This window comes from Schistocerca gregaria, chromosome 5, assembly GCF_023897955.1.
Source record: "Schistocerca gregaria isolate iqSchGreg1 chromosome 5, iqSchGreg1.2, whole genome shotgun sequence".
Classification (NCBI taxonomy): Eukaryota; Metazoa; Arthropoda; class Insecta; order Orthoptera; family Acrididae; genus Schistocerca; species Schistocerca gregaria.
This window is the reverse complement of record NC_064924.1, coordinates 257,029,873-257,051,412: the sequence shown is the minus strand read 5'-3', so window position 1 is coordinate 257,051,412 and position 21,540 is coordinate 257,029,873. Positions and strand designations below refer to the sequence as shown.

The window sequence follows — 21,540 nt, the reverse complement described above, 5'->3', positions numbered from 1 at the left end:
CTTCTTGGGGCGCTTTGGCGAGCGTTGTTTGCGTGCCCTATTCTCGGCCTCTGGTGTCGGTGAATCTTGTATCTCCTGCTGTCTCGCCTCCACCACAACGCCCTGGGGCTGATCCACTTCAGCTTCCATGCCTGTTGTGATGCTGTCAACCTCTTTCTGCACCACCTGTCATGTATGGCATTGGAGGTTGGTCGGAGCCATTCCTTCTTCAGTGGGGTCCGAAGGCGCCTCAATCAACTGCGGCGTTGGTTCGATAGTGCGTTCAGACCTCAGCGTCACCTCCCCGCTGTGCGCCGCCACGTAAGTCATCGGTAGTGACGTTTCTGTAGTCGGATTCTGGAATTCTCCGCTGGGGAGTTGCACGAGTCTCCTCTGCATACGCGCAGATCGAAGATGTCCTTCACCACCACACCCGGAGCATGTCCAGAGCTGTCCATCATAGATGACAATAGCTCGACAGCCGCCGATGTTGATGTACGATGGCACGTGTTTCATAAGGGCAATTCGCACCTGTCGGACACCATTGAGAACTGCATAAGTGCTAAAACTTGCCCAACGTTCGGCCGTATGACTGATAACTCTGCCATATGGCTGGAGCGATTCTGTGACCAATGATTCTGGTACCTCGAAAGGCAGCTCGAAGATTCGAATCGTACGCACACCCAGGCCCGAATGAGCGACTAAAACGTCGCCAATAGGACCATCGGAGTATCGGAACTGGAATCATCGTTTGGCGGCTTCAATGATCCTATCGCATGCTGCATCGTCAATCATCTTTACGTAAAGAGTGCTGCTCACGGTTGATAAATGAATTCCAATAAGCTCCGTGTAATTAAGTTGCACTTCGTCCCTCAAGAAACGTTGGATTTCGAAAGCCTTCAGTCGTGCATACTCGTTACAGAACGTGAACTGTATCGTGGTTTTTCGTAAATTGTGTACCATGGCGATCGATTCAAACAGTAACACACGCGAGTGACGACGGTGTAAACACCGGTTCTTCCGCGAACGTTCGCAGCCGGGACGTAAACGAGTCCGAGCTGCTCCGCGGCTAAAGGCGGACCGTCTGAGCCACCGAGGACACAGATGAACAGCGCCACCCCTTGCAGGCCTCCCGTGAGACCCACATTCTCAACTGTCTACAATCTACATACGTAATGTACCTAATAGGTATTTGCCCATACACTCATTACTCGCGGACCACTAAGGTGACGATTCCCATAAGAGTTCGGACAACCTGTGCGCAGTCGCACAGACGAAGGTCAGTGGCCGGACACCATTGATGACCGTGCAGCTTTTCTAGATTACATGATAATTATTGATGGATAGAGCGTCTGTCATGCAAGCAGGAGGTCCCGGATTCGAGCCTCGGTCAGAGCACACGTTTTCAGCTGTCCCCATCGAGGTATATCAACAACACCTGTCGGCAGCTGAGGGTCTCAATTAATTTGGGGTACACTCAGCCTCGTGAGGCCAATTGAGGAGCTACGCGACCAAATAGTAGCGACCTTGGCCACAGAAAACCATCATAACGACCGAGAGAGCGGTCTGATGACTACACGCCCCTCCTATCCGCATTCTCAGTTGAGGATGACACGCCGCAGTATGATCCCGATGGGCCACTTCTGGCCTGAAGACGTAGTGCTATATGCACTGTTGCAATATTAGATCTTCAGTGAATCGGAAACCTCTAAAATAGTGTACTAATTTTTTCCCGGCTGTGTGTTTAACGGGTTTACTCCGAAAAAAGTAACATAATGAATGTCTATGAGCGATACCACATTCCTGGTCGACTTCGATGCACTGGAACACTGGAAGCTCCCTCTGTCGGGGATGGCTAGTGCCGCATGGCATCGTGCGTAGCGCATGTTCTGATCGAGACACTGGTTAAAGAACTGTGGGTGCAATCAGTACCTGTTCCAGAGCTCGGCGGAACCTCCCTAAATACCCAGGCCACGTTAATATACTACACCAACTACTTACGAGCTCGTGGTCCACAGAAACAACGGGTCCGCGGAAACAGCGACCTTCTGCGGCGACTGCACTGCCGCCTGCTGGTCTAGGCAGTGTGCCGAACTGAAGTTCTGTCACCTGCTGATTTAACACCTTCGACGTTAGGCCACTGGTACACCACTTCTGTGAGAAGCATTGCAACTCTTTGGAGCGTATAGCCAGTACAGAGCACAACGTGTGAAGCCACGCTGAGCCTATTTCAAGTACGGCAACCTCTGATACTAACGCTGTCTACTGAGTCTGACGTAGACGCAGTAGTTCCCTATTTAGGTGTTTACAGGTTCGAGTGGTGCGCGTTTACTAGATAGTGTGACAAAGTTCTTCAAGAACTAGCTTTCCTACAGAAAAGAATAATCATAAATTGGGAGACGTGTAAGGAATCAGGCGATAACAAAGATGATAATATTACTTTTTCCTAAATATATTTCTCTAAATATATCATCTTTTCATGATGGGAAAAATACCCAAAAGTTTGTTCTAAGACCTAAGACACATAATTTACGTGATGTGAGTTTTTCCTATTCCTCTTTATATTATTATAGTCGTTAAGTTTCTGACTAGTATGATGGAGCCTGCCCCAAACACCTCTCCTGTGCCAACCACTTCATCTCCGAATGTCATTTGCAACCAACATCCTCAGTTATGTGCTGGATGTGTTCCAGTTCTTTCCCCCACAGTTTTTACCTTCAATAGCTCAACCTAGTATCATGGAAGTATTCTCTGATGTCCTAACAGATATTGTATCGTCCTATTTTCCACTGTTTTCGGCGTCTTCCTCTTCTCGCCGATTCTGCGGAGAATGTCCTCATTCATTCCCTAATCAGTCCACCTAATTTACAACACTGTTCTGTAGGACCACATCTCACATGCTTCGATTCTCTTCTGTGTTGGTTTTCCCAGTCCTTACTATAAAGCCAGTCAGTCGCAACCACATCAGGGAGGAGAAACGTTAGTCTGTAAAAATAATCAACCTTATAATATAAGGTAGCCACAGTTATATATTCAGAATAACAACAACCTGCACTTTAAGTGGTTGCAGTTCATTTAACATCTGCTTTAGAACATTATCTTTACTAAACACAGAGTAAATGCAAAACTGCAATGAATCATAACACGAAAAAAACATTCATAGCAAAAATGTAAATGTGCCTCCACAACTACCCCATCGCCTTCTCGGACAGCATCATATACACATTTAACCCTGCTAATCTAGGCAACGTAACTAGCAGAGAAAGGCAGTACAAAAGTCTTCCTCCCTGCAGTTCAGACAGTATCGTAAAACAGATCAATCAGGGTGCGTTGTTCCTCCTTTCGGTCGTATCTTTACAACTATATCTACACATCTGTTTCCCATGCCGAATAAGTTCTACGGTCTTTGACGGAGTGTGTGCTACTTTGATATCTAGTAACCCATTAGACTAGTGTGCTAGATAGGGTTTCGAATCCGAACTTGGTAAATTCTCTTAACGGTAGAGTTTTTGGGCATCCTTCCTCGTCTTTTAAACCTTAGTAACTTACTGTTATCTCCTTCCTCCTCGATAGAACCTGGCCTTGTTTGAATTTAAGACATGCGCATGAAAACTGGCTAACCCTCTAATGTAAGAACTTAGATGTAAGAGCTGCCATCTTGTTCTGGTTGCCGGAACTACCAGAATTAACCTTGGTCTCACCCGTAAATTTAACATTGGAGTGTAATACAACGCAAACAATTTCTTCCGTTTCGCTAGATATGATTTCTGTAATGTCAAAAACGGGATAACCTTCCGATATACTCCGGCTTCCCTCCAACGGAAAGAAGGATAGCCAATACTATGCCCTGTGATAAACAGACAACAGGTAGTAAACTGTAGTTTCAAAAGGATGGGGTCTGAGGTGCATTATATTGGAATTAATAACCGTGTAAACGCGAAATTTAATCCTATTGTAATATTTAATATTAATCGCTGTATCAACTTAGTTCACAGTGAAGTGTTCAGTTGGGACATTCATACAGAATATAAATACCGGTAGTTAACATAGCGGATGTAAAAATCGGAAACGTTGACGAAAGTGTGAAAAATTGGTGAAAATTTTCGGAATAGGAAGCGTAATCCACAGAAGTAGTGCAAAGAAAATGAGAAGAGCAAGCGAATGAAGGTAAATAATACCGTAATTATAAGGGTGTAGTGTGAAAGGCAAAATCACAAGGTTCAGATTGAGCCTATGGGAGAAAATGCTCCAACATTTTACCTGCAGGTACTCGGGAGAAGTTGTTTCGTGATTTCAGAAATCTAAGTACAACGATCTCCAAAATTCTTATATATTTGCATGTGTGAATATGAATCCTGTTAAGCGGAGGTATACTGATAATCCAGAGAGGAGTAGACGGCAACAATCAACATCTGTATGGTTACTATAGGTGAAGTATATGTTAAGATTTGTCAGAAAGCTTGACTAGCAATCTTCGGTATAAGCAATGGATGCCTGTCTTATGTAATGCAACAAAAGAAAAGATCTGAAAGTCCTGAATTTTGTTTTTGTGTTTGATTAGGCAACAAACCACCAGACGTACAGTCACAATGACAGATTAAAAGCAAAATAATCTTTTTAACGTGGATAAGCGAGGGAGACGCAACAGACGCCCAAATAAATGAAGCAAGGAGTGCGAGGAATTTGCATGGCCTCATGTACGAGTAAATACGCAGTTCTCCTACACAGTCAAGTCACTACTCCAGGAAAAAGTATTTGACATATCTGTGTGCAGATCGAAGCATTAGCTTGATGTATAGTCGTTATCAAGATAAGCACAAAGATAGCAACATGGCACCTCTTAGCGTTGGTATGTATTATAAAATATTTTAGCAGTTTTTAATATTGGTTTTGCAAAACCACGTAGCGGCATCTGTGAAGTTTGATATCACCTTAAGACGCAGATTGTATGTGAGAAAAGCGTTTAGGAAGCCAAACAACTAAAAACCTGAACATCCATGTTAAACAGGCTAGTACTGCCTATCAAGCTCTAAAACCGGACTCCCAATATTCAAAAACTTATAATTCTGTTATGGCCATTGCTTTCATCAACATGGCACCTCTTAGCATTGGTATGTATAATAAAATATTTAGTCTGTTGCCATTGCTTCGCTGTAACTTTGCCTTTTACAGGACTTTTCGCTACATTTAATGGTAATTTGTGGCTGTGGATGTTTGATAATGTATAAAACAAATCTTCACATATTATTATTCTTCTTTATTAATTATTATTTTTCATGTTACGTTACAATATAAAGGATATGACAGAAAAGATCAGAAACAATAAAGGGTTCATAATGTATATATCTGCGTTAAAAAATTAAGAATACTCAGGCGGTGGTACTCCCAGCAAATAAAGATAATGCTACTGTTGTATTGCCTCGGGACGAATACCATGATAAAATGTACAATTTATTGAGTGATAGCATGTACCGGAAGATCAGCAGGGATCCCACTGATCGAGTGGCGAAGAAAACTGTTTCCCTTTTGAATGATTCACCTTTTCCACCAGAAGTTGTTCGGAGATTGAAACCAAGTGGTCCGGTGCTTCCTAGACTTTATGGACTACCAAAGGCCCACAAGAAAGATGTTCCTTTACGCCCCATAGTGAGTAACATAGGCTCTCCGACCTATGACGTTGCCAAACATCTGGCATCATTGTTGAGGCCTCTTGTGGGAGAATGTACTTACCACATAAGAAACTCGGCTGACTTCATTAGTAAACTGAAATCATTGAAAATGAACCCGTCTGATATATTAGTTACTTCTGATGTGGTGGCTTTATTTACAAAGGTTCCCCTTCCAGAATCTCTACAACTTATTGAAAGAAGTTTTGACAAAGAGATTTCAGATTTATTTAAACATGTTCTGACCTCCACATATTTTTTATTTAACAACGAATTTTTTGATCAGACGGACTGAGTCGCCATGGGTAGTCACTTGTGCCCTCTGGTGGCCAATTTATTTATGGAGGACTTCGAAGAGAAGGCGCTTGAATCTGCTGAATTGAAACCCGCGGTGTTCTGCAGGTATGTTGATGACACTTTTGTAGTTTGGCCCCATGGTGAAGACAACTTGCAAGAATTCTTAAGACATCTGAACTCCCTGCACGATCAAATAAAGTTCACAATGTAAACTGAAAAGGAGGCATGCCTTCCATTCTTGGATGTTTTGGTTCGGCGCAGAGAGGATGGAACTTTGGGACATGAAGTGTATAGGGAGCCGACGCACACCGATCTGTATTTACATGCAAATAGCTGCCCAGACAATGAGTGTTCTTTTTACTTTGACTCACAGAGCGCAGTCTGCAAGATGAACTTTCCCACTTACAAAGAGTGTTTGAAGGCAATGGATACTCTCCACAACAAATACAAAGGGCACTGAAAATGAAACCGAGAGAGGCCACAAAGAAAGCAGAAGAAGATGAAGAAACCTTTAAATCGATGGCCTTCTTGCCATATGTGGGTAGCCTCTCATCAAAAATAGGACGCATTCTCGGCAGGCACAAAGTAAAAGTGATTTTTCGTCCTCCACCCAAGACAGCTGCACTCGTGGGCTCCGTCAAAGATGATTTGCTGCTCCGAAAATCTGGAGTTTACAAAATTCCATGTGAATGTGGCCTTTCTTACATCGGACAAACAACTCGTACTGTCCAAGAAAGGTGTACAGAACACCGGAGGTACACACGACTTTTACAACCTAACAAGTCGGCAGTGGCAGAGCACTATATTGATAATGGTCACAGTATGTTGTATGACAACGTCGAAATTTTGTCAACTACATCATCCCTTTGGGACTCGATAGTGAAGGAGGCAATTGAAATTCGCTTGACGACGAATTTTATTAATAGAGATAGTGGTTTCAATCTTGATAAATCATGGAATCCGACAATTGCTGTGATAAAGTCTCAAAGACATCGTCACAGCCCAGCTCACAGTGATATATCGGTAGGTCAACACAGATCAACTGCGGAGTCATAAATACAACTCGCGCATTATGCACGTCTCTGCCGCCGACCAACGTCTCTGGCGCATTTCCATCTGTGGCCGCATGGGTAGTCGCTCGGTACAACAGTATAAAGGGACGAAGCGAGCACTGGAGCGGCAGTCTTGCGGCTCACTCTGAAGATGGCTGAACGTTATACAGCCGAAATATCAGAAGAAGAAGGAGATTTCTTGCGGCTGCACACTCGAAACTTAATGGAACAGTCTTTGTGCTGCCAAACCCTGAAGATTCACATCAAGAATAAAAGAGTTTTATGTTTTTCCAGCCTCATTTACACAATCCCGTTTTTCTCCATATGTAAATACTGTGGGCTAGCCAGTTTTTTCGCGCATGTCTTCAATTCCCTCTCGAGACGTTATTAATTTGAATTACATGCATTAAGAAATTAACTTGTCATTTTAATATAAAAAGAGTATCTCTCGAACATGAAATCATAAAAATGTAAAAAAGTAAATCATAACAACTGAAATAAAAAGTACTTAAAGAAATTATCCTTCCATTTGTTCTTTCCATCTTGAAATGATGCGATGTAATGCATATGAAGATTTGAAATTAAAAGTTCTGGAAAAAACAAAAAACAAAGATGGGCAGAATTTCTCTTCAATCTGGCAAGTGACTTAAAACTATATTAAGGTAGCTCCCAAAACACCCAGTGAATTTATTGCAACATCTCCTCTGTATAATGTGATGTTTTCTCATCTTCTAACAAATGGTCATATAGTGCTAGGATCTTATAAGACAGTAGTGGATAAACGTCTCGCTGGCAAAACATAGAAGTCTTTTAGTGTTTCTGGAAATCTAACAACATTTCCAGAAACACTAAAAGACTTCTATGTTTTGCCAGAGAGACGTTTATCCACTACTGTCTTATAAGATCCTAGCACTATATGACCATTTGTTAGAAGATGAGAAAACATCACATTATACAGAGGAGATGTTGCAATAAATTCACTGGGTGTTTTGGGAGCTACCTTATTATAGTTTTAAGTCACTTGCCAGATTGAAGAGAAATTCTGCCCATCTTTGTTTTTTGTTTTTTCCAGAACTTTTAATTTCAAATCTTCATATGCATTACATCGCATCATTTCAAGATGGAAAGAACAAATGGAAGGATAATTTCTTTAAGTACTTTTTATTTCAGTTGTTATGATTTACTTTTTTACATTTTTATGATTTCATGTTCGAGAGATACTCTTTTTATATTAAAATGACAAGTTAATTTCTTAATGCATGTAATTCAAATTAATAACGTCTCGAGAGGGAATTGAAGACATGCGCGAAAAAACTGGCTAGCCCACAGTATTTACATATGGAGAAAAACGGGATTGTGTAAATGAGGCTGGAAAAACATAAAACTCTTTTATTCTTGATGTGAATCTTCAGGGTTTGGCAGCACAAAGACTGTTCCATTAAGTTTCGAGTGTGCAGCCGCAAGAAATCTTCTTCTTCTGATATTTCGGCTGTATAACGTTCAGCCATCTTCAGAGTGAGCCGCAAGACTGCCGCTCCAGTGCTCGCTTCGTCCCTTTATACTGTTGTACCGAGCGACTACCCATGCGGCCACAGATGGAAATGCGCCAGAGACGTTGGTCGGCGGCAGAGACGTGCATAATGCGCGAGTTGTATTTATGACTCCGCAGTTGATCTGTGTTGACCTACCGATATATCACTGTGAGCTGGGCTGTGACGATGTCTTTGAGACTTTATCACAGCAATTGTCGGATTCCATGATTTATCAAGATTGAAACCACTATCTCTATTAATAAAATTCGTCGTCAAGCGAATTTCAATTGCCTCCTTCACTATCGAGTCCCAAAGGGATGATGTAGTTGACAAAATTTCGACGTTGTCATACAACATACTGTGACCATTATCAATATAGTGCTCTGCCACTGCCGACTTGTTAGGTTGTAAAAGTCGTGTGTACCTCCGGTGTTCTGTACACCTTTCTTGGACAGTACGAGTTGTTTGTCCGATGTAAGAAAGGCCACATTCACATGGAATTTTGTAAACTCCAGATTTTCGGAGCAGCAAATCATCTTTGACGGAGCCCACGAGTGCAGCTGTCTTGGGTGGAGGACGAAAAATCACTTTTACTTTGTGCCTGCCGAGAATGCGTCCTATTTTTGATGAGAGGCTACCCACATATGGCAAGAAGGCCATCGATTTAAAGGTTTCTTCATCTTCTTCTGCTTTCTTTGTGGCCTCTCTCGGTTTCATTTTCAGTGCCCTTTGTATTTGTTGTGGAGAGTATCCATTGCCTTCAAACACTCTTTGTAAGTGGGAAAGTTCATCTTGCAGACTGCGCTCTGTGAGTCAAAGTAAAAAGAACACTCATTGTCTGGGCAGGATGGTGGCAGCTATTTGCATGTAAATACAGATCGGTGTGCGTCGGCTCCCTATACACTTCATGTCCCAAAGTTCCATCCTCTCTGCGCCGAACCAAAACATCCAAGAATGGAAGGCATGCCTCCTTTTCAGTTTACATTGTGAACTTTATTTGATCGTGCAGGGAGTTCAGATGTCTTAAGAATTCTTGCAAGTTGTCTTCACCATGGGGCCAAACTACAAAAGTGTCATCAACATACCTGCAGAACACCGCGGGTTTCAATTCAGCAGATTCAAGCGCCTTCTCTTCGAAGTCCTCCATAAATAAATTGGCCACCAGAGGGCACAAGTGACTACCCATGGCGACTCAGTCCGTCTGATCAAAAAATTCGTTGTTAAATAAAAAATATGTGGAGGTCAGAACATGTTTAAATAAATCTGAAATCTCTTCGTCAAAACTTCTTTCAATAAGTTGTAGAGATTCTGGAAGGGGAACCTTTGTAAATAAAGCCACCACATCAGAAGTAACTAATATATCAGACGGGTTCATTTTCAATGATTTCAGTTTACTAATGAAGTCAGCCGAGTTTCTTATGTGGTAAGTACATTCTCCCACAAGAGGCCTCAACAATGATGCCAGATGTTTGGCAACGTCATAGGTCGGAGAGCCTATGTTACTCACTATGGGGCGTAAAGGAACATCTTTCTTGTGGGCCTTTGGTAGTCCATAAAGTCTAGGAAGCACCGGACCACTTGGTTTCAATCTCCGAACAACTTCTGGTGGAAAAGGTGAATCATTCAAAAGGGAAACAGTTTTCTTCGCCACTCGATCAGTGGGATCCCTGCTGATCTTCCGGTACATGCTATCACTCAATAAATTGTACATTTTATCATGGTATTCGTCCCGAGGCAATACAACAGTAGCATTATCTTTATTTGCTGGGAGCACCACCGCCTGAGTATTCTTAATTTTTTAACGCAGATATATACATTATGAACCCTTTATTGTTTCTGATCTTTTCTGTCATATCCTTTATATTGTAACGTAACATGAAAAATAATAATTAATAAAGAAGAATAATAATATGTGAAGATTTGTTTTATACATTATCAAACATCCACAGCCACAAATTACCATTAAATGTAGCGAAAAGTCCTGTAAAAGGCAAAGTTACAGCGAAGCAATGGCAACAGACTAAATATTTTATTATACATACCAATGCTAAGAGGTGCCATGTTGATGAAAGCAATGGCCATAACAGAATTATAAGTTTTTGAATATTGGGAGTCCGGTTTTAGAGCTTGATAGGCAGTACTAGCCTGTTTAACATGGATGTTCAGGTTTTTAGTTGTTTGGCTTCCTAAACGCTTTTCTCACATACAATCTGCGTCTTAAGGTGATATCAAACTTCACAGATGCCGCTACGTGGTTTTGCAAAACCAATATTAAAAACTGCTAAAATATTTTATAATACATACCAACGCTAAGAGGTGCCATGTTGCTATCTTTGTGCTTATCTTGATAACGACTATACATCAAGCTAATGCTTCGATCTGCACACAGATATGTCAAATACTTTTTCCTGGAGTAGTGACTTGACTGTGTAGGAGAACTGCGTATTTACTCGTACATGAGGCCATGCAAATTCCTCGCACTCCTTGCTTCATTTATTTGGGCGACTGTTGCGTCTCCCTCGCTTATCCACGTTAAAAAGATTATTTTGCTTTTAATCTGTCATTGTGACTGTACGTCTGGTGGTTTGTTGCCTAATCAAACACAAAAACAAAATTCAGGACTTTCAGATCTTTTCTTTTGTTGCATTACATAAGACAGGCATCCATTGCTTATACCGAAGATTGCTAGTCAAGCTTTCTGACAAATCTTAACATATACTTCACCTATAGTAACCATACAGATGTTGATTGTTGCCGTCTACTCCTCTCTGGATTATCAGTATACCTCCGCTTAACAGGATTCATATTCACACATGCAAATATATAAGAATTTTGGAGATCGTTGTACTTAGATTTCTGAAATCACGAAACAACTTCTCCCGAGTACCTGCAGGTAAAATGTTGGAGCATTTTCTCCCATAGGCTCAATCTGAACCTTGTGATTTTGCCTTTCACACTACACCCTTATAATTACGGTATTATTTACCTTCATTCGCTTGCTCTTCTCATTTTCTTTGCACTACTTCTGTGGATTACGCTTCCTATTCCGAAAATTTTCACCAATTTTTCACACTTTCGTCAACGTTTCCGATTTTTACATCCGCTATGTTAACTACCGGTATTTATATTCTGTATGAATGTCCCAACTGAACACTTCACTGTGAACTAAGTTGATACAGCGATTAATATTAAATATTACAATAGGATTAAATTTCGCGTTTACACGGTTATTAATTCCAATATAATGCACCTCAGACCCCATCCTTTTGAAACTACAGTTTACTACCTGTTGTCTGTTTATCACAGGGCATAGTATTGGCTATCCTTCTTTCCGTTGGAGGGAAGCCGGAGTATATCGGAAGGTTATCCCGTTTTTGACATTACAGAAATCATATCTAGCGAAACGGAAGAAATTGTTTGCGTTGTATTACACTCCAATGTTAAATTTACGGGTGAGACCAAGGTTAATTCTGGTAGTTCCGGCAACCAGAACAAGATGGCAGCTCTTACATCTAAGTTCTTACATTAGAGGGTTAGCCAGTTTTCATGCGCATGTCTTAAATTCAAACAAGGCCAGGTTCTATCGAGGAGGAAGGAGATAACAGTAAGTTACTAAGGTTTAAAAGACGAGGAAGGATGCCCAAAAACTCTACCGTTAAGAGAATTTACCAAGTTCGGATTCGAAACCCTATCTAGCACACTAGTCTAATGGGTTACTAGATATCAAAGTAGCACACACTCCGTCAAAGACCGTAGAACTTATTCGGCATGGGAAACAGATGTGTAGATATAGTTGTAAAGATACGACCGAAAGGAGGAACAACGCACCCTGATTGATCTGTTTTACGATACTGTCTGAACTGCAGGGAGGAAGACTTTTGTACTGCCTTTCTCTGCTAGTTACGTTGCCTAGATTAGCAGGGTTAAATGTGTATATGATGCTGTCCGAGAAGGCGATGGGGTAGTTGTGGAGGCACATTTACATTTTTGCTATGAATGTTTTTTTCGTGTTATGATTCATTGCAGTTTTGCATTTACTCTGTGTTTAGTAAAGATAATGTTCTAAAGCAGATGTTAAATGAACTGCAACCACTTAAAGTGCAGGTTGTTGTTATTCTGAATATATAACTGTGGCTACCTTATATTATAAGGTTGATTATTTTTACAGACTAACGTTTCTCCTCCCTGATGTGGTTGCGACTGACTGGCTTTATAGTAAGGACTGGGAAAACCAACACAGAAGAGAATCGAAGCATGTGAGATGTGGTCCTACAGAACAGTGTTGTAAATTAGGTGGACTGATTAGGGAATGAATGAGGACATTCTCCGCAGAATCGGCGAGAAGAGGAAGACGCCGAAAACAGTGGAAAATAGGACGATACAATATCTGTTAGGACATCAGAGAATACTTCCATGATACTAGGTTGAGCTATTGAAGGTAAAAACTGTGGGGGAAAGAACTGGAACACATCCAGCACATAACTGAGGATGTTGGTTGCAAATGACATTCGGAGATGAAGTGGTTGGCACAGGAGAGGTGTTTGGGGCAGGCTCCATCATACTAGTCAGAAACTTAACGACTATAATAATATAAAGAGGAATAGGAAAAACTCACATCACGTAAATTATGTGTCTTAGGTCTTAGAACAAACTTTTGGGTATTTTTCCCATCATGAAAAGATGATATATTTAGAGAAATATATTTAGGAAAAAGTAATATTATCATCTTTGTTATCGCCTGATTCCTTACACGTCTCCCAATTTATGATTATTCTTTTCTGTAGGAAAGCTAGTTCTTGAAGAACTTTGTCACACTATCTAGTAAACGCGCACCACTCGAACCTGTAAACACCTAAATAGGGAACTACTGCGTCTACGTCAGACTCAGTAGACAGCGTTAGTATCAGAGGTTGCCGTACTTGAAATAGGCTCAGCGTGGCTTCACACGTTGTGCTCTGTACTGGCTATACGCTCCAAAGAGTTGCAATGCTTCTCACAGAAGTGGTGTACCAGTGGCCTAACGTCGAAGGTGTTAAATCAGCAGGTGACAGAACTTCAGTTCGGCACACTGCCTAGACCAGCAGGCGGCAGTGCAGTCGCCGCAGAAGGTCGCTGTTTCCGCGGACCCGTTGTTTCTGTGGACCACGAGCTCGTAAGTAGTTGGTGTAGTATATTAACGTGGCCTGGGTATTTAGGGAGGTTCCGCCGAGCTCTGGAACAGGTACTGATTGCACCCACAGTTCTTTAACCAGTGTCTCGATCAGAACATGCGCTACGCACGATGCCATGCGGCACTAGCCATCCCCGACAGAGGGAGCTTCCAGTGTTCCAGTGCATCGAAGTCGACCAGGAATGTGGTATCGCTCATAGACATTCATTATGTTACTTTTTTCGGAGTAAACCCGTTAAACACACAGCCGGGAAAAAATTAGTACACTATTTTAGAGGTTTCCGATTCACTGAAGATCTAATATTGCAACAGTGCATATAGCACTACGTCTTCAGGCCAGAAGTGGCCCATCGGGATCATACTGCGGCGTGTCATCCTCAACTGAGAATGCGGATAGGAGGGGCGTGTAGTCATCAGACCGCTCTCTCGGTCGTTATGATGGTTTTCTGTGGCCAAGGTCGCTACTATTTGGTCGCGTAGCTCCTCAATTGGCCTCACGAGGCTGAGTGTACCCCAAATTAATTGAGACCCTCAGCTGCCGACAGGTGTTGTTGATATACCTCGATGGGGACAGCTGAAAACGTGTGCTCTGACCGAGGCTCGAATCCGGGACCTCCTGCTTGCATGACAGACGCTCTATCCATCAATAATTATCATGTAATCTAGAAAAGCTGCACGGTCATCAATGGTGTCCGGCCACTGACCTTCGTCTGTGCGACTGCGCACAGGTTGTCCGAACTCTTATGGGAATCGTCACCTTAGTGGTCCGCGAGTAATGAGTGTATGGGCAAATACCTATTAGGTACATTACGTATGTAGATTGTAGACAGTTGGGAATGTGGGTCTCACGGGAGGCCTGCAAGGGGTGGCGCTGTTCATCTGTGTCCTCGGTGGCTCAGACGGTCCGCCTTTAGCCGCGGAGCAGCTCGGACTCGTTTACGTCCCGGCTGCGAACGTTCGCGGAAGAACCGGTGTTTACACCGTCGTCACTCGCGTGTGTTACTGTTTGAATCGATCGCCATGGTACACAATTTACGAAAAACCACGATACAGTTCACGTTCTGTAACGAGTATGCACGACTGAAGGCTTTCGAAATCCAACGTTTCTTGAGGGACGAAGTGCAACTTAATTACATGGAGATTATTGGAATTCATTTATCAATCGTGAGCAGCACTCTTTACGTAAAGATGATTGACGATGCAGCATGCGATAGGATCATTGAAGCCGCCAAACGATGATTCCAGTTCCGATACTCCGATGGTCATATTGGCGACGTTTTAGTCGCTCATTCGGGCCTGGGTGTGCGTACGATTCGAATCTTCGAGCTGCCTTTCGAGGTACCAGAATCATTGGTTACTGAATCGCTCGAGCCATATGGCAGAGTTATCACTCATACGACCGAACGTTGGGCAAGTTTTAGCATTTATGCAGTTCTCAATGGTGTCCGACAGGTGCGAATTGCCCTTACGAAACATGTGCCATCGTACATCAACATCGGCGGCTGTCGAGCTATTGGCATCTATGATGGACAGCCCTGGACATCTTCGATCTGCGCGTATGCAGAGGAGACTAGTGCAACTCCCCAGCGGGGAATTCCAGAATCCGACTACAGAAACGTCACTACCGATGACTTACGTGGCGGCGCACAGCGGGGAGGTGACGCTGAGGTCTGAACGCACTATCGAACCAACGCCGCAGTTGATTGAGGCGCCTTCGGACCCCACTGAAGAAGGAATGGCTCCGACCAACCTCCAATGCCATACATGACAGGTGGTGCAGAAAGAGGTTGACAGCATCACAACAGGCATGGAAGCTGAAGTGGAACAGCCCCAGGGCGTTGTGGCGGCGGCGAGACAGCAGGAGATACTAGATTCACCGACACCAGAGGCCGAGGATAGGGCACGCAAACAACGCTCGCCAAAGCGCCCCAAGAAGCGCCGACTAAACTCTGCGGGAACGCTATCTTCTCTTCTTGGGAGCCTAGATGAGACTAACACTATGGACCTGTCTGACTTGGAACCACAAGCTTCGGATGTCGCAGACCATATGAATTCGGACAGTGAAAGGATGTCATGTCGCTCAGACGACGCATCCACTCAGGGGCCTGCTACCCCTTCTGGGGTGGAGTCTAACGCTGCGAAAGAACAACAGGTGTCACTCATCAATGCTGCACAGGAAAATTTGGAGCACCTCAATGATATCAGCTGGTATGAGCAGGACGACGAAATCACCGATGCTGACCATTCTACTGGTGGGGACTCGCATCCGTCCGCATCTCAAGAAACCTAATACCACAGGTACACGTCCGTCGGGCGACCCTCTGCGAATGTGCAAGGGGACTGTCGATACGGTGAAACTTTGCCATTTTAACATCATGTGGAGATGACAGCTACTTGACCCCAGGCATACAGAATAGGGACAGTGAATGTAAATACCATTAGATCGCCAGTGAAACAGCAGTTATTTAGGGACATGATATACGCGTCGGATGTGGATATACTGATGGTGCAGGAAATCTACATTCCTGAGTTCCAGGAAGTGCATGGCTACATCTCCTACACTTCGCCGCACTCGAACAACGACAGTGTAACGGCGATATTGGTCCGGGACGGGATTCCGGTTCGCGACATGGCTTATCTACCTTCAGCACGAGGACTGGCGATAACTGTTAATGGAATTCGCATTCTCAATGTTATGCCCCTTCCGGCACCGACAACAGACGGGCGCGTGCGAGATATTATTCGGAAGAGATTGTGCCCTTATTTACCAGCAGATTCGATCATTTCATTATAGGTGGTGACTTCAATTGTGTCTTATCCCAAAAAGACCTGACTCCACATTACAATACCTGTCGTGAATTGCAAGTGCTATGCCGGGATCTGGAGTTAAGCGACACCTGGGACATGATTCATAGGAACCATGAGGGATATATTTTTTATACCAGTCACTCAGCGAGCAGACGTCATCGAATGTATGTTTCGGTTGGCCTACAGGATAAGATGGTCGACGCGGAACGATGGCCTGCGGCATTTACTGATCATCTGGCTTACATTTATACCATATCACTCCCTAGGCAAAGTGTGTGGAGAAGCCGCGGGACATGGAAGCTCAATTCGTCACTTTTGGCGGACCCCCAATGTTGTCAGAGAGTCGAGGAGGTACGGGCCACATTTCAACGCCGTCTACCAACATATACCTCCGTGCTTCAATGGTGGCTCGAATGTACTAAGCCGGCAATAAGAAGAGCTCTCATACAGTATGGTCGGGATAAGACGAGATGGCAAAGAGACACTCTTGATTATAATTACACCATGCTTCGTGAGCTGTCCTTCCAGGTGCCGTCTCCAGAACATCATGCGGAAGTTCATCGTGTCAAGGCACAAATCCTATTGATCAAGCGACGACGACTGGGTGGCATACCAATACGGGCAAGATGTCTCGACACCATCACTGGGGAACATAAACGTTACCGCCGGGTATTCGTAACAGTGCTCCAAGGTTTAGATGGCCGTCAACTGACAACACGACATTGCAAATGAATTTTTAGAGCATTTCCGCCACCTCTATGCCGGTACACCGACAGACCGTCTCGTGGGGGAAGAGATACTGCAACATCTGCAAACGACAGTGACAGAGACGGATAAGGCAGCGCTTATGGAGCCACTCACAGAAGACGATATAAAGGTGGCACTCACAAAAGGAGCGACCCATAAATCACCAGGGCCAAATGGGATTACGCTAGAGTTTTATCGAGAATTCGTGGACATGATGATGCCACAGTTGGTGTCGATGTACAATGAGGCGATGCGTCCGGACATGCGCTTACCGTCGGATTTTGTGACGGGCTTTCTTCTTCCCATCCCGAAGATGGCGGGGAGTCACAGTGTTAATTAATATCGGCCTCTCACTATGCTAAATACCGATTATAAAATCTTTGCACGACTACCAGCGTCTCGTCTCATGCTGGCGATGTCCAGGGCAATATCCCCTGATCAGGCTTGCCTAGGGGTGCGAAGCAACATCTCCTCGGCGTTAAGTGAATACCGTGACGTTATCGCCCTTGCGGAAACGTGTAAAATGCGAGTAGCGATGATATGTGTGGACTTCGATCGTGCGTTCGACAGGATAAACCATGACTTCTTGGCGTCAGTAATGAGCCGAATGGCGATTCCACCTGTTTTTATCTCCATCGTTATGAGGCTAATACGAGGGGCTACATCGAAGGTGATTGTAAACGGCCAGGAAGCAGGCTCGATTCCCATTAACAGCTCAGTCCGACAAGGGTGCCCACTCTCCATGATGCTGTTTGCGATAGCGCTTGAGCCGCTGATGTGTGTTATGAGGCGCTCACTTACTGGGATAGCGCTTAATGAGAACTCTTTCGTTTGTCGCGCATATGGGGATAGCATGATCCTCCTTGTCAGATCAGGACATGAAGTGCGTCAGGCTGTTGAACATCTAGACTCTCATGGGACGGTGGCAGGCAGAGTCGTTAACATGACGAAATCCAAAATTATGCACATTGGACGGGGTCTGGAAGACGTACCGGGACAGTTTCAGACGGGGAAATCGCTGAGATGTCACGGGATTACATTTACCCGTTCACTACGGCGGTCAGCGGCGACTTCTCGGCGGCTTCTGCAGTATGTTCGTCTGACGATACACAACAACTCACTGAGAGCCTTTGACATGATCCAACGTGTGGCATACATCAACGTTCACATAGCGTCACGACTGCCCCATTTAGCGCAGATCCTACCAATACCGAAGGGTACTGCAGACCGGCTCATGGCTGCCTTTGGTTACTATGTTAGTACTGGGTTGCTATTTAAGATCAAGTATGATACGTTAACGCTACAGTTCCGGAACGGTGGCCTCAACCTCACAAACGTGAGAAACAGATCGCTGGCGCTTTACATGCGAGCGATGGTACGAAATTGGCAACAAAGAAAGCATACCATAACGTCGGCTCTGATAGAAGTACTTGTTCCGCCTTCGTACGAACCCCCTATTGCGGTGGCCAATACTTCGCCTTCTATTGCACACGTTTCCTCATTTCTTGTAGATTACAGTTATGTTCGTCTGAAATTACCTTCGACGAGAATATCCACGACTCGGGAGATCTATAGATGCTTGATGGATCACCATGGCCGCAATATAATGGAATTCAAATACCCGCATAGAACGTGGAACCACATTTGGTGTGCAGTGCATATTCCATTACTGTCAACAGCAGCGAGATCGATGTGGTATATTCTTATAAACCGTAAACTTGTGACCAGGAGTTGATTACATACAATTCATATGGTCGATTCTCCCCTTTGCACAAACTGTGGACTGTTAGCTACGGAAAAACATGGTTTAGTGTGTGGCGCACCGAGGGACGTCTGGATGCTGACGCGTCGAATACTGGCCTTCCTTCGGCCCACTAACTATACAGAAATCACATCGGATGTACTTTTTCTACCGGACAAGACCTTTTTTCCCAAACAAAAGACGTATGCGGTCAATTGGATCACTGGACATGCGACGAAATATTTGTATTCGTACGATATTAAGTCCGTGATGGATTATTGGATGTATTTACAAGAACAACACGAGCTCATACAGAGTCATACGAAATACAGGACTTACTTTTCCAATTTTTTAGAGGGTGTTTTTCACAATCCGCCCGATAGCTGGGGGGTCCGCCCGTGACTAGGACTGTCATTCACTTTATTCCTGTTACAAGAAAAAAAGAGGGCGGCCTTTGTGTTGATTTTGTGGTTTCCAAATTGTTTTTGCTGTCTCGATACTTTTCTTATCCCTAGGACAGCACAATTGTACGAATAAAGATTGTCTGTTTACCCTGCCTTCCTGTTCCCAAGGGGAAAAAAAGTGATCGCGTTGTTGGACCATAAAGCGGAAAACCGCTTGGTGGAAAAAAAAAGAAAAGAAGCGGTTCTATTACAAAATCCTGTCGGCAGCTGAGAGTTTCAACTAATTATCACTTTTTCTAAAGAAGCTGCACGGAGATCAATGGTATCTGTTCTTTCGAGAGCAGTTACTATCTTGATATAAATACAAACTGAACGACTTGTAGAACCAGGCCCTCCAGCTACAGCATTACGTCCGCCATTCCCAGAGCCTGTTGCTAGCTTGAAAAACAGTGTTATATATCTCTGTCACTTTGAAGTATTGTTCAGCAATCGGTAAAAGTACTTGGCTTTCCGTAATGATGCGTAACTAACTTTTTGAGGCCCTCGTTTTATAAAAATAAAAAAATTCAATACCGGATGTATTCCGAAAGTCTGCCGCGAAATACAGTTTTGCTTCAATGATCATTTGCGTTTGTTATCACTCATAGGCATCAATATTTGTCCTACATTACTGTGTTGTGATATGGGCAACAGCTCTCTGGTTCGTATCCCAATGTCTATCAGTGAGATAGCACATTAAGGGCGCAATCTTCCCCTGTGTGCTTTCTTCGGTTGCCAGGGGAAGAAATTTGGATCTCCGTCAGTACGTCCTTGTGTGGACTTTCCACGCCTTCCCTAAATAACGGCAACCAAAATACGAGGTGGTTACTCTGAAATTTCACGCTGTATTCCCTTGGCACTTATTGGCCTTGTAACCTATCCTCCACACCTACTGACGTTTCTATCGACAGTTCCTGAAGCGCTGTCCTCTTTTGGTTTCCCTCTATTTCCTGATTCCTCGACCCGCTCTGTCGCACACACAACTACTGCAACTGCTCCACAGTACTTCAGCTGCCGCATCCCAAACGTGTGAGAACATGAAGAGTAACTCATTGACATTTTTTATATTTTATACCACTTCATTGTGTTCTCAGTGCATAACCTGGACACACACACAAACACACACACACACACACACACACACACACACACACATATATATATATATATATATATATATATATATATATATATATATATATATATATATATATATCATGACGAAGATGTCAACTGAGTATTCACGTCTGAAGATGGCAATAAGTTTCAGAAGCCGATAAGGTGAACATTGTACTTACTAGGAGATCTTGACGTAATAAGCTGTTATGTGAAGAATACACTGCACTATATTTGGTTTATTTTGCTTTAACATTCGTACGTCACAGTCTGTGAGTATCGTTTACTGTAAAACCTTGTTACCTGACTTCAGGGAGTCCATAGCTCCATTTTGTATTAGAACTGTCAATCATTTACAAACCACTGAGTTAGAACTGGAATCTACTATAATATGTTATTTATCCATACACATCGTGATAATCGTTTGTTTGCTTGTTAATATATCTGGACAAGTGTTTCTAAATATAATAGATATGTTCCCCTGGATACGTCTACTCGGTACATGCAAGAGACATTCTGGGAGTTTTGTCTGCTGTGTAGGAAGTGCATTACGTAACACTGTTGTTTATTACTGTGTTACGTGCTATACTCATCACCACTACGTATGATACGAATGAAACATAACTATATTTAGTAGCCTGTCAAGTTCTCGACTTCCACTGAAAAAAGTTTCCTTAAACACAAATGAATGTAATTAGTTCTAAGGCTCTAAATCCGCATTTTCATCTTGTTAGGGGTCCAACAGTTTGTCTTTGCAGTGTGTTTGGGACGTAAGTGCATGTACTTTAATTGTTTGACGGAGGACAGTGTACTGAACAACAACACATAAGTATTTAATTCATTTGCAGACCAGTAATTAGACCTTTTAAGAGTGACGTGTTTTTAGCTTTGTTAGTACCTCCAAGTACACATAGCAAGAACAAGCGATTAATGTTTATTTTCCCCTGGGCGGCAGGTCAGATGTAGAAGCGTGGATGCATGGATGCAAA

General features: G+C 43.4%; 1 protein-coding gene across 1 annotated transcript in view; it reads right to left on the bottom strand.

Annotated features, from left to right (window-relative positions):
• LOC126273028 (allergen Tha p 1-like) overlaps positions 1 to 21,540 on the bottom strand; it is a 405,450-nt gene that overhangs the window by 185,970 nt on the left and 197,940 nt on the right. The gene's annotated exons all lie outside the window — the stretch shown is intronic.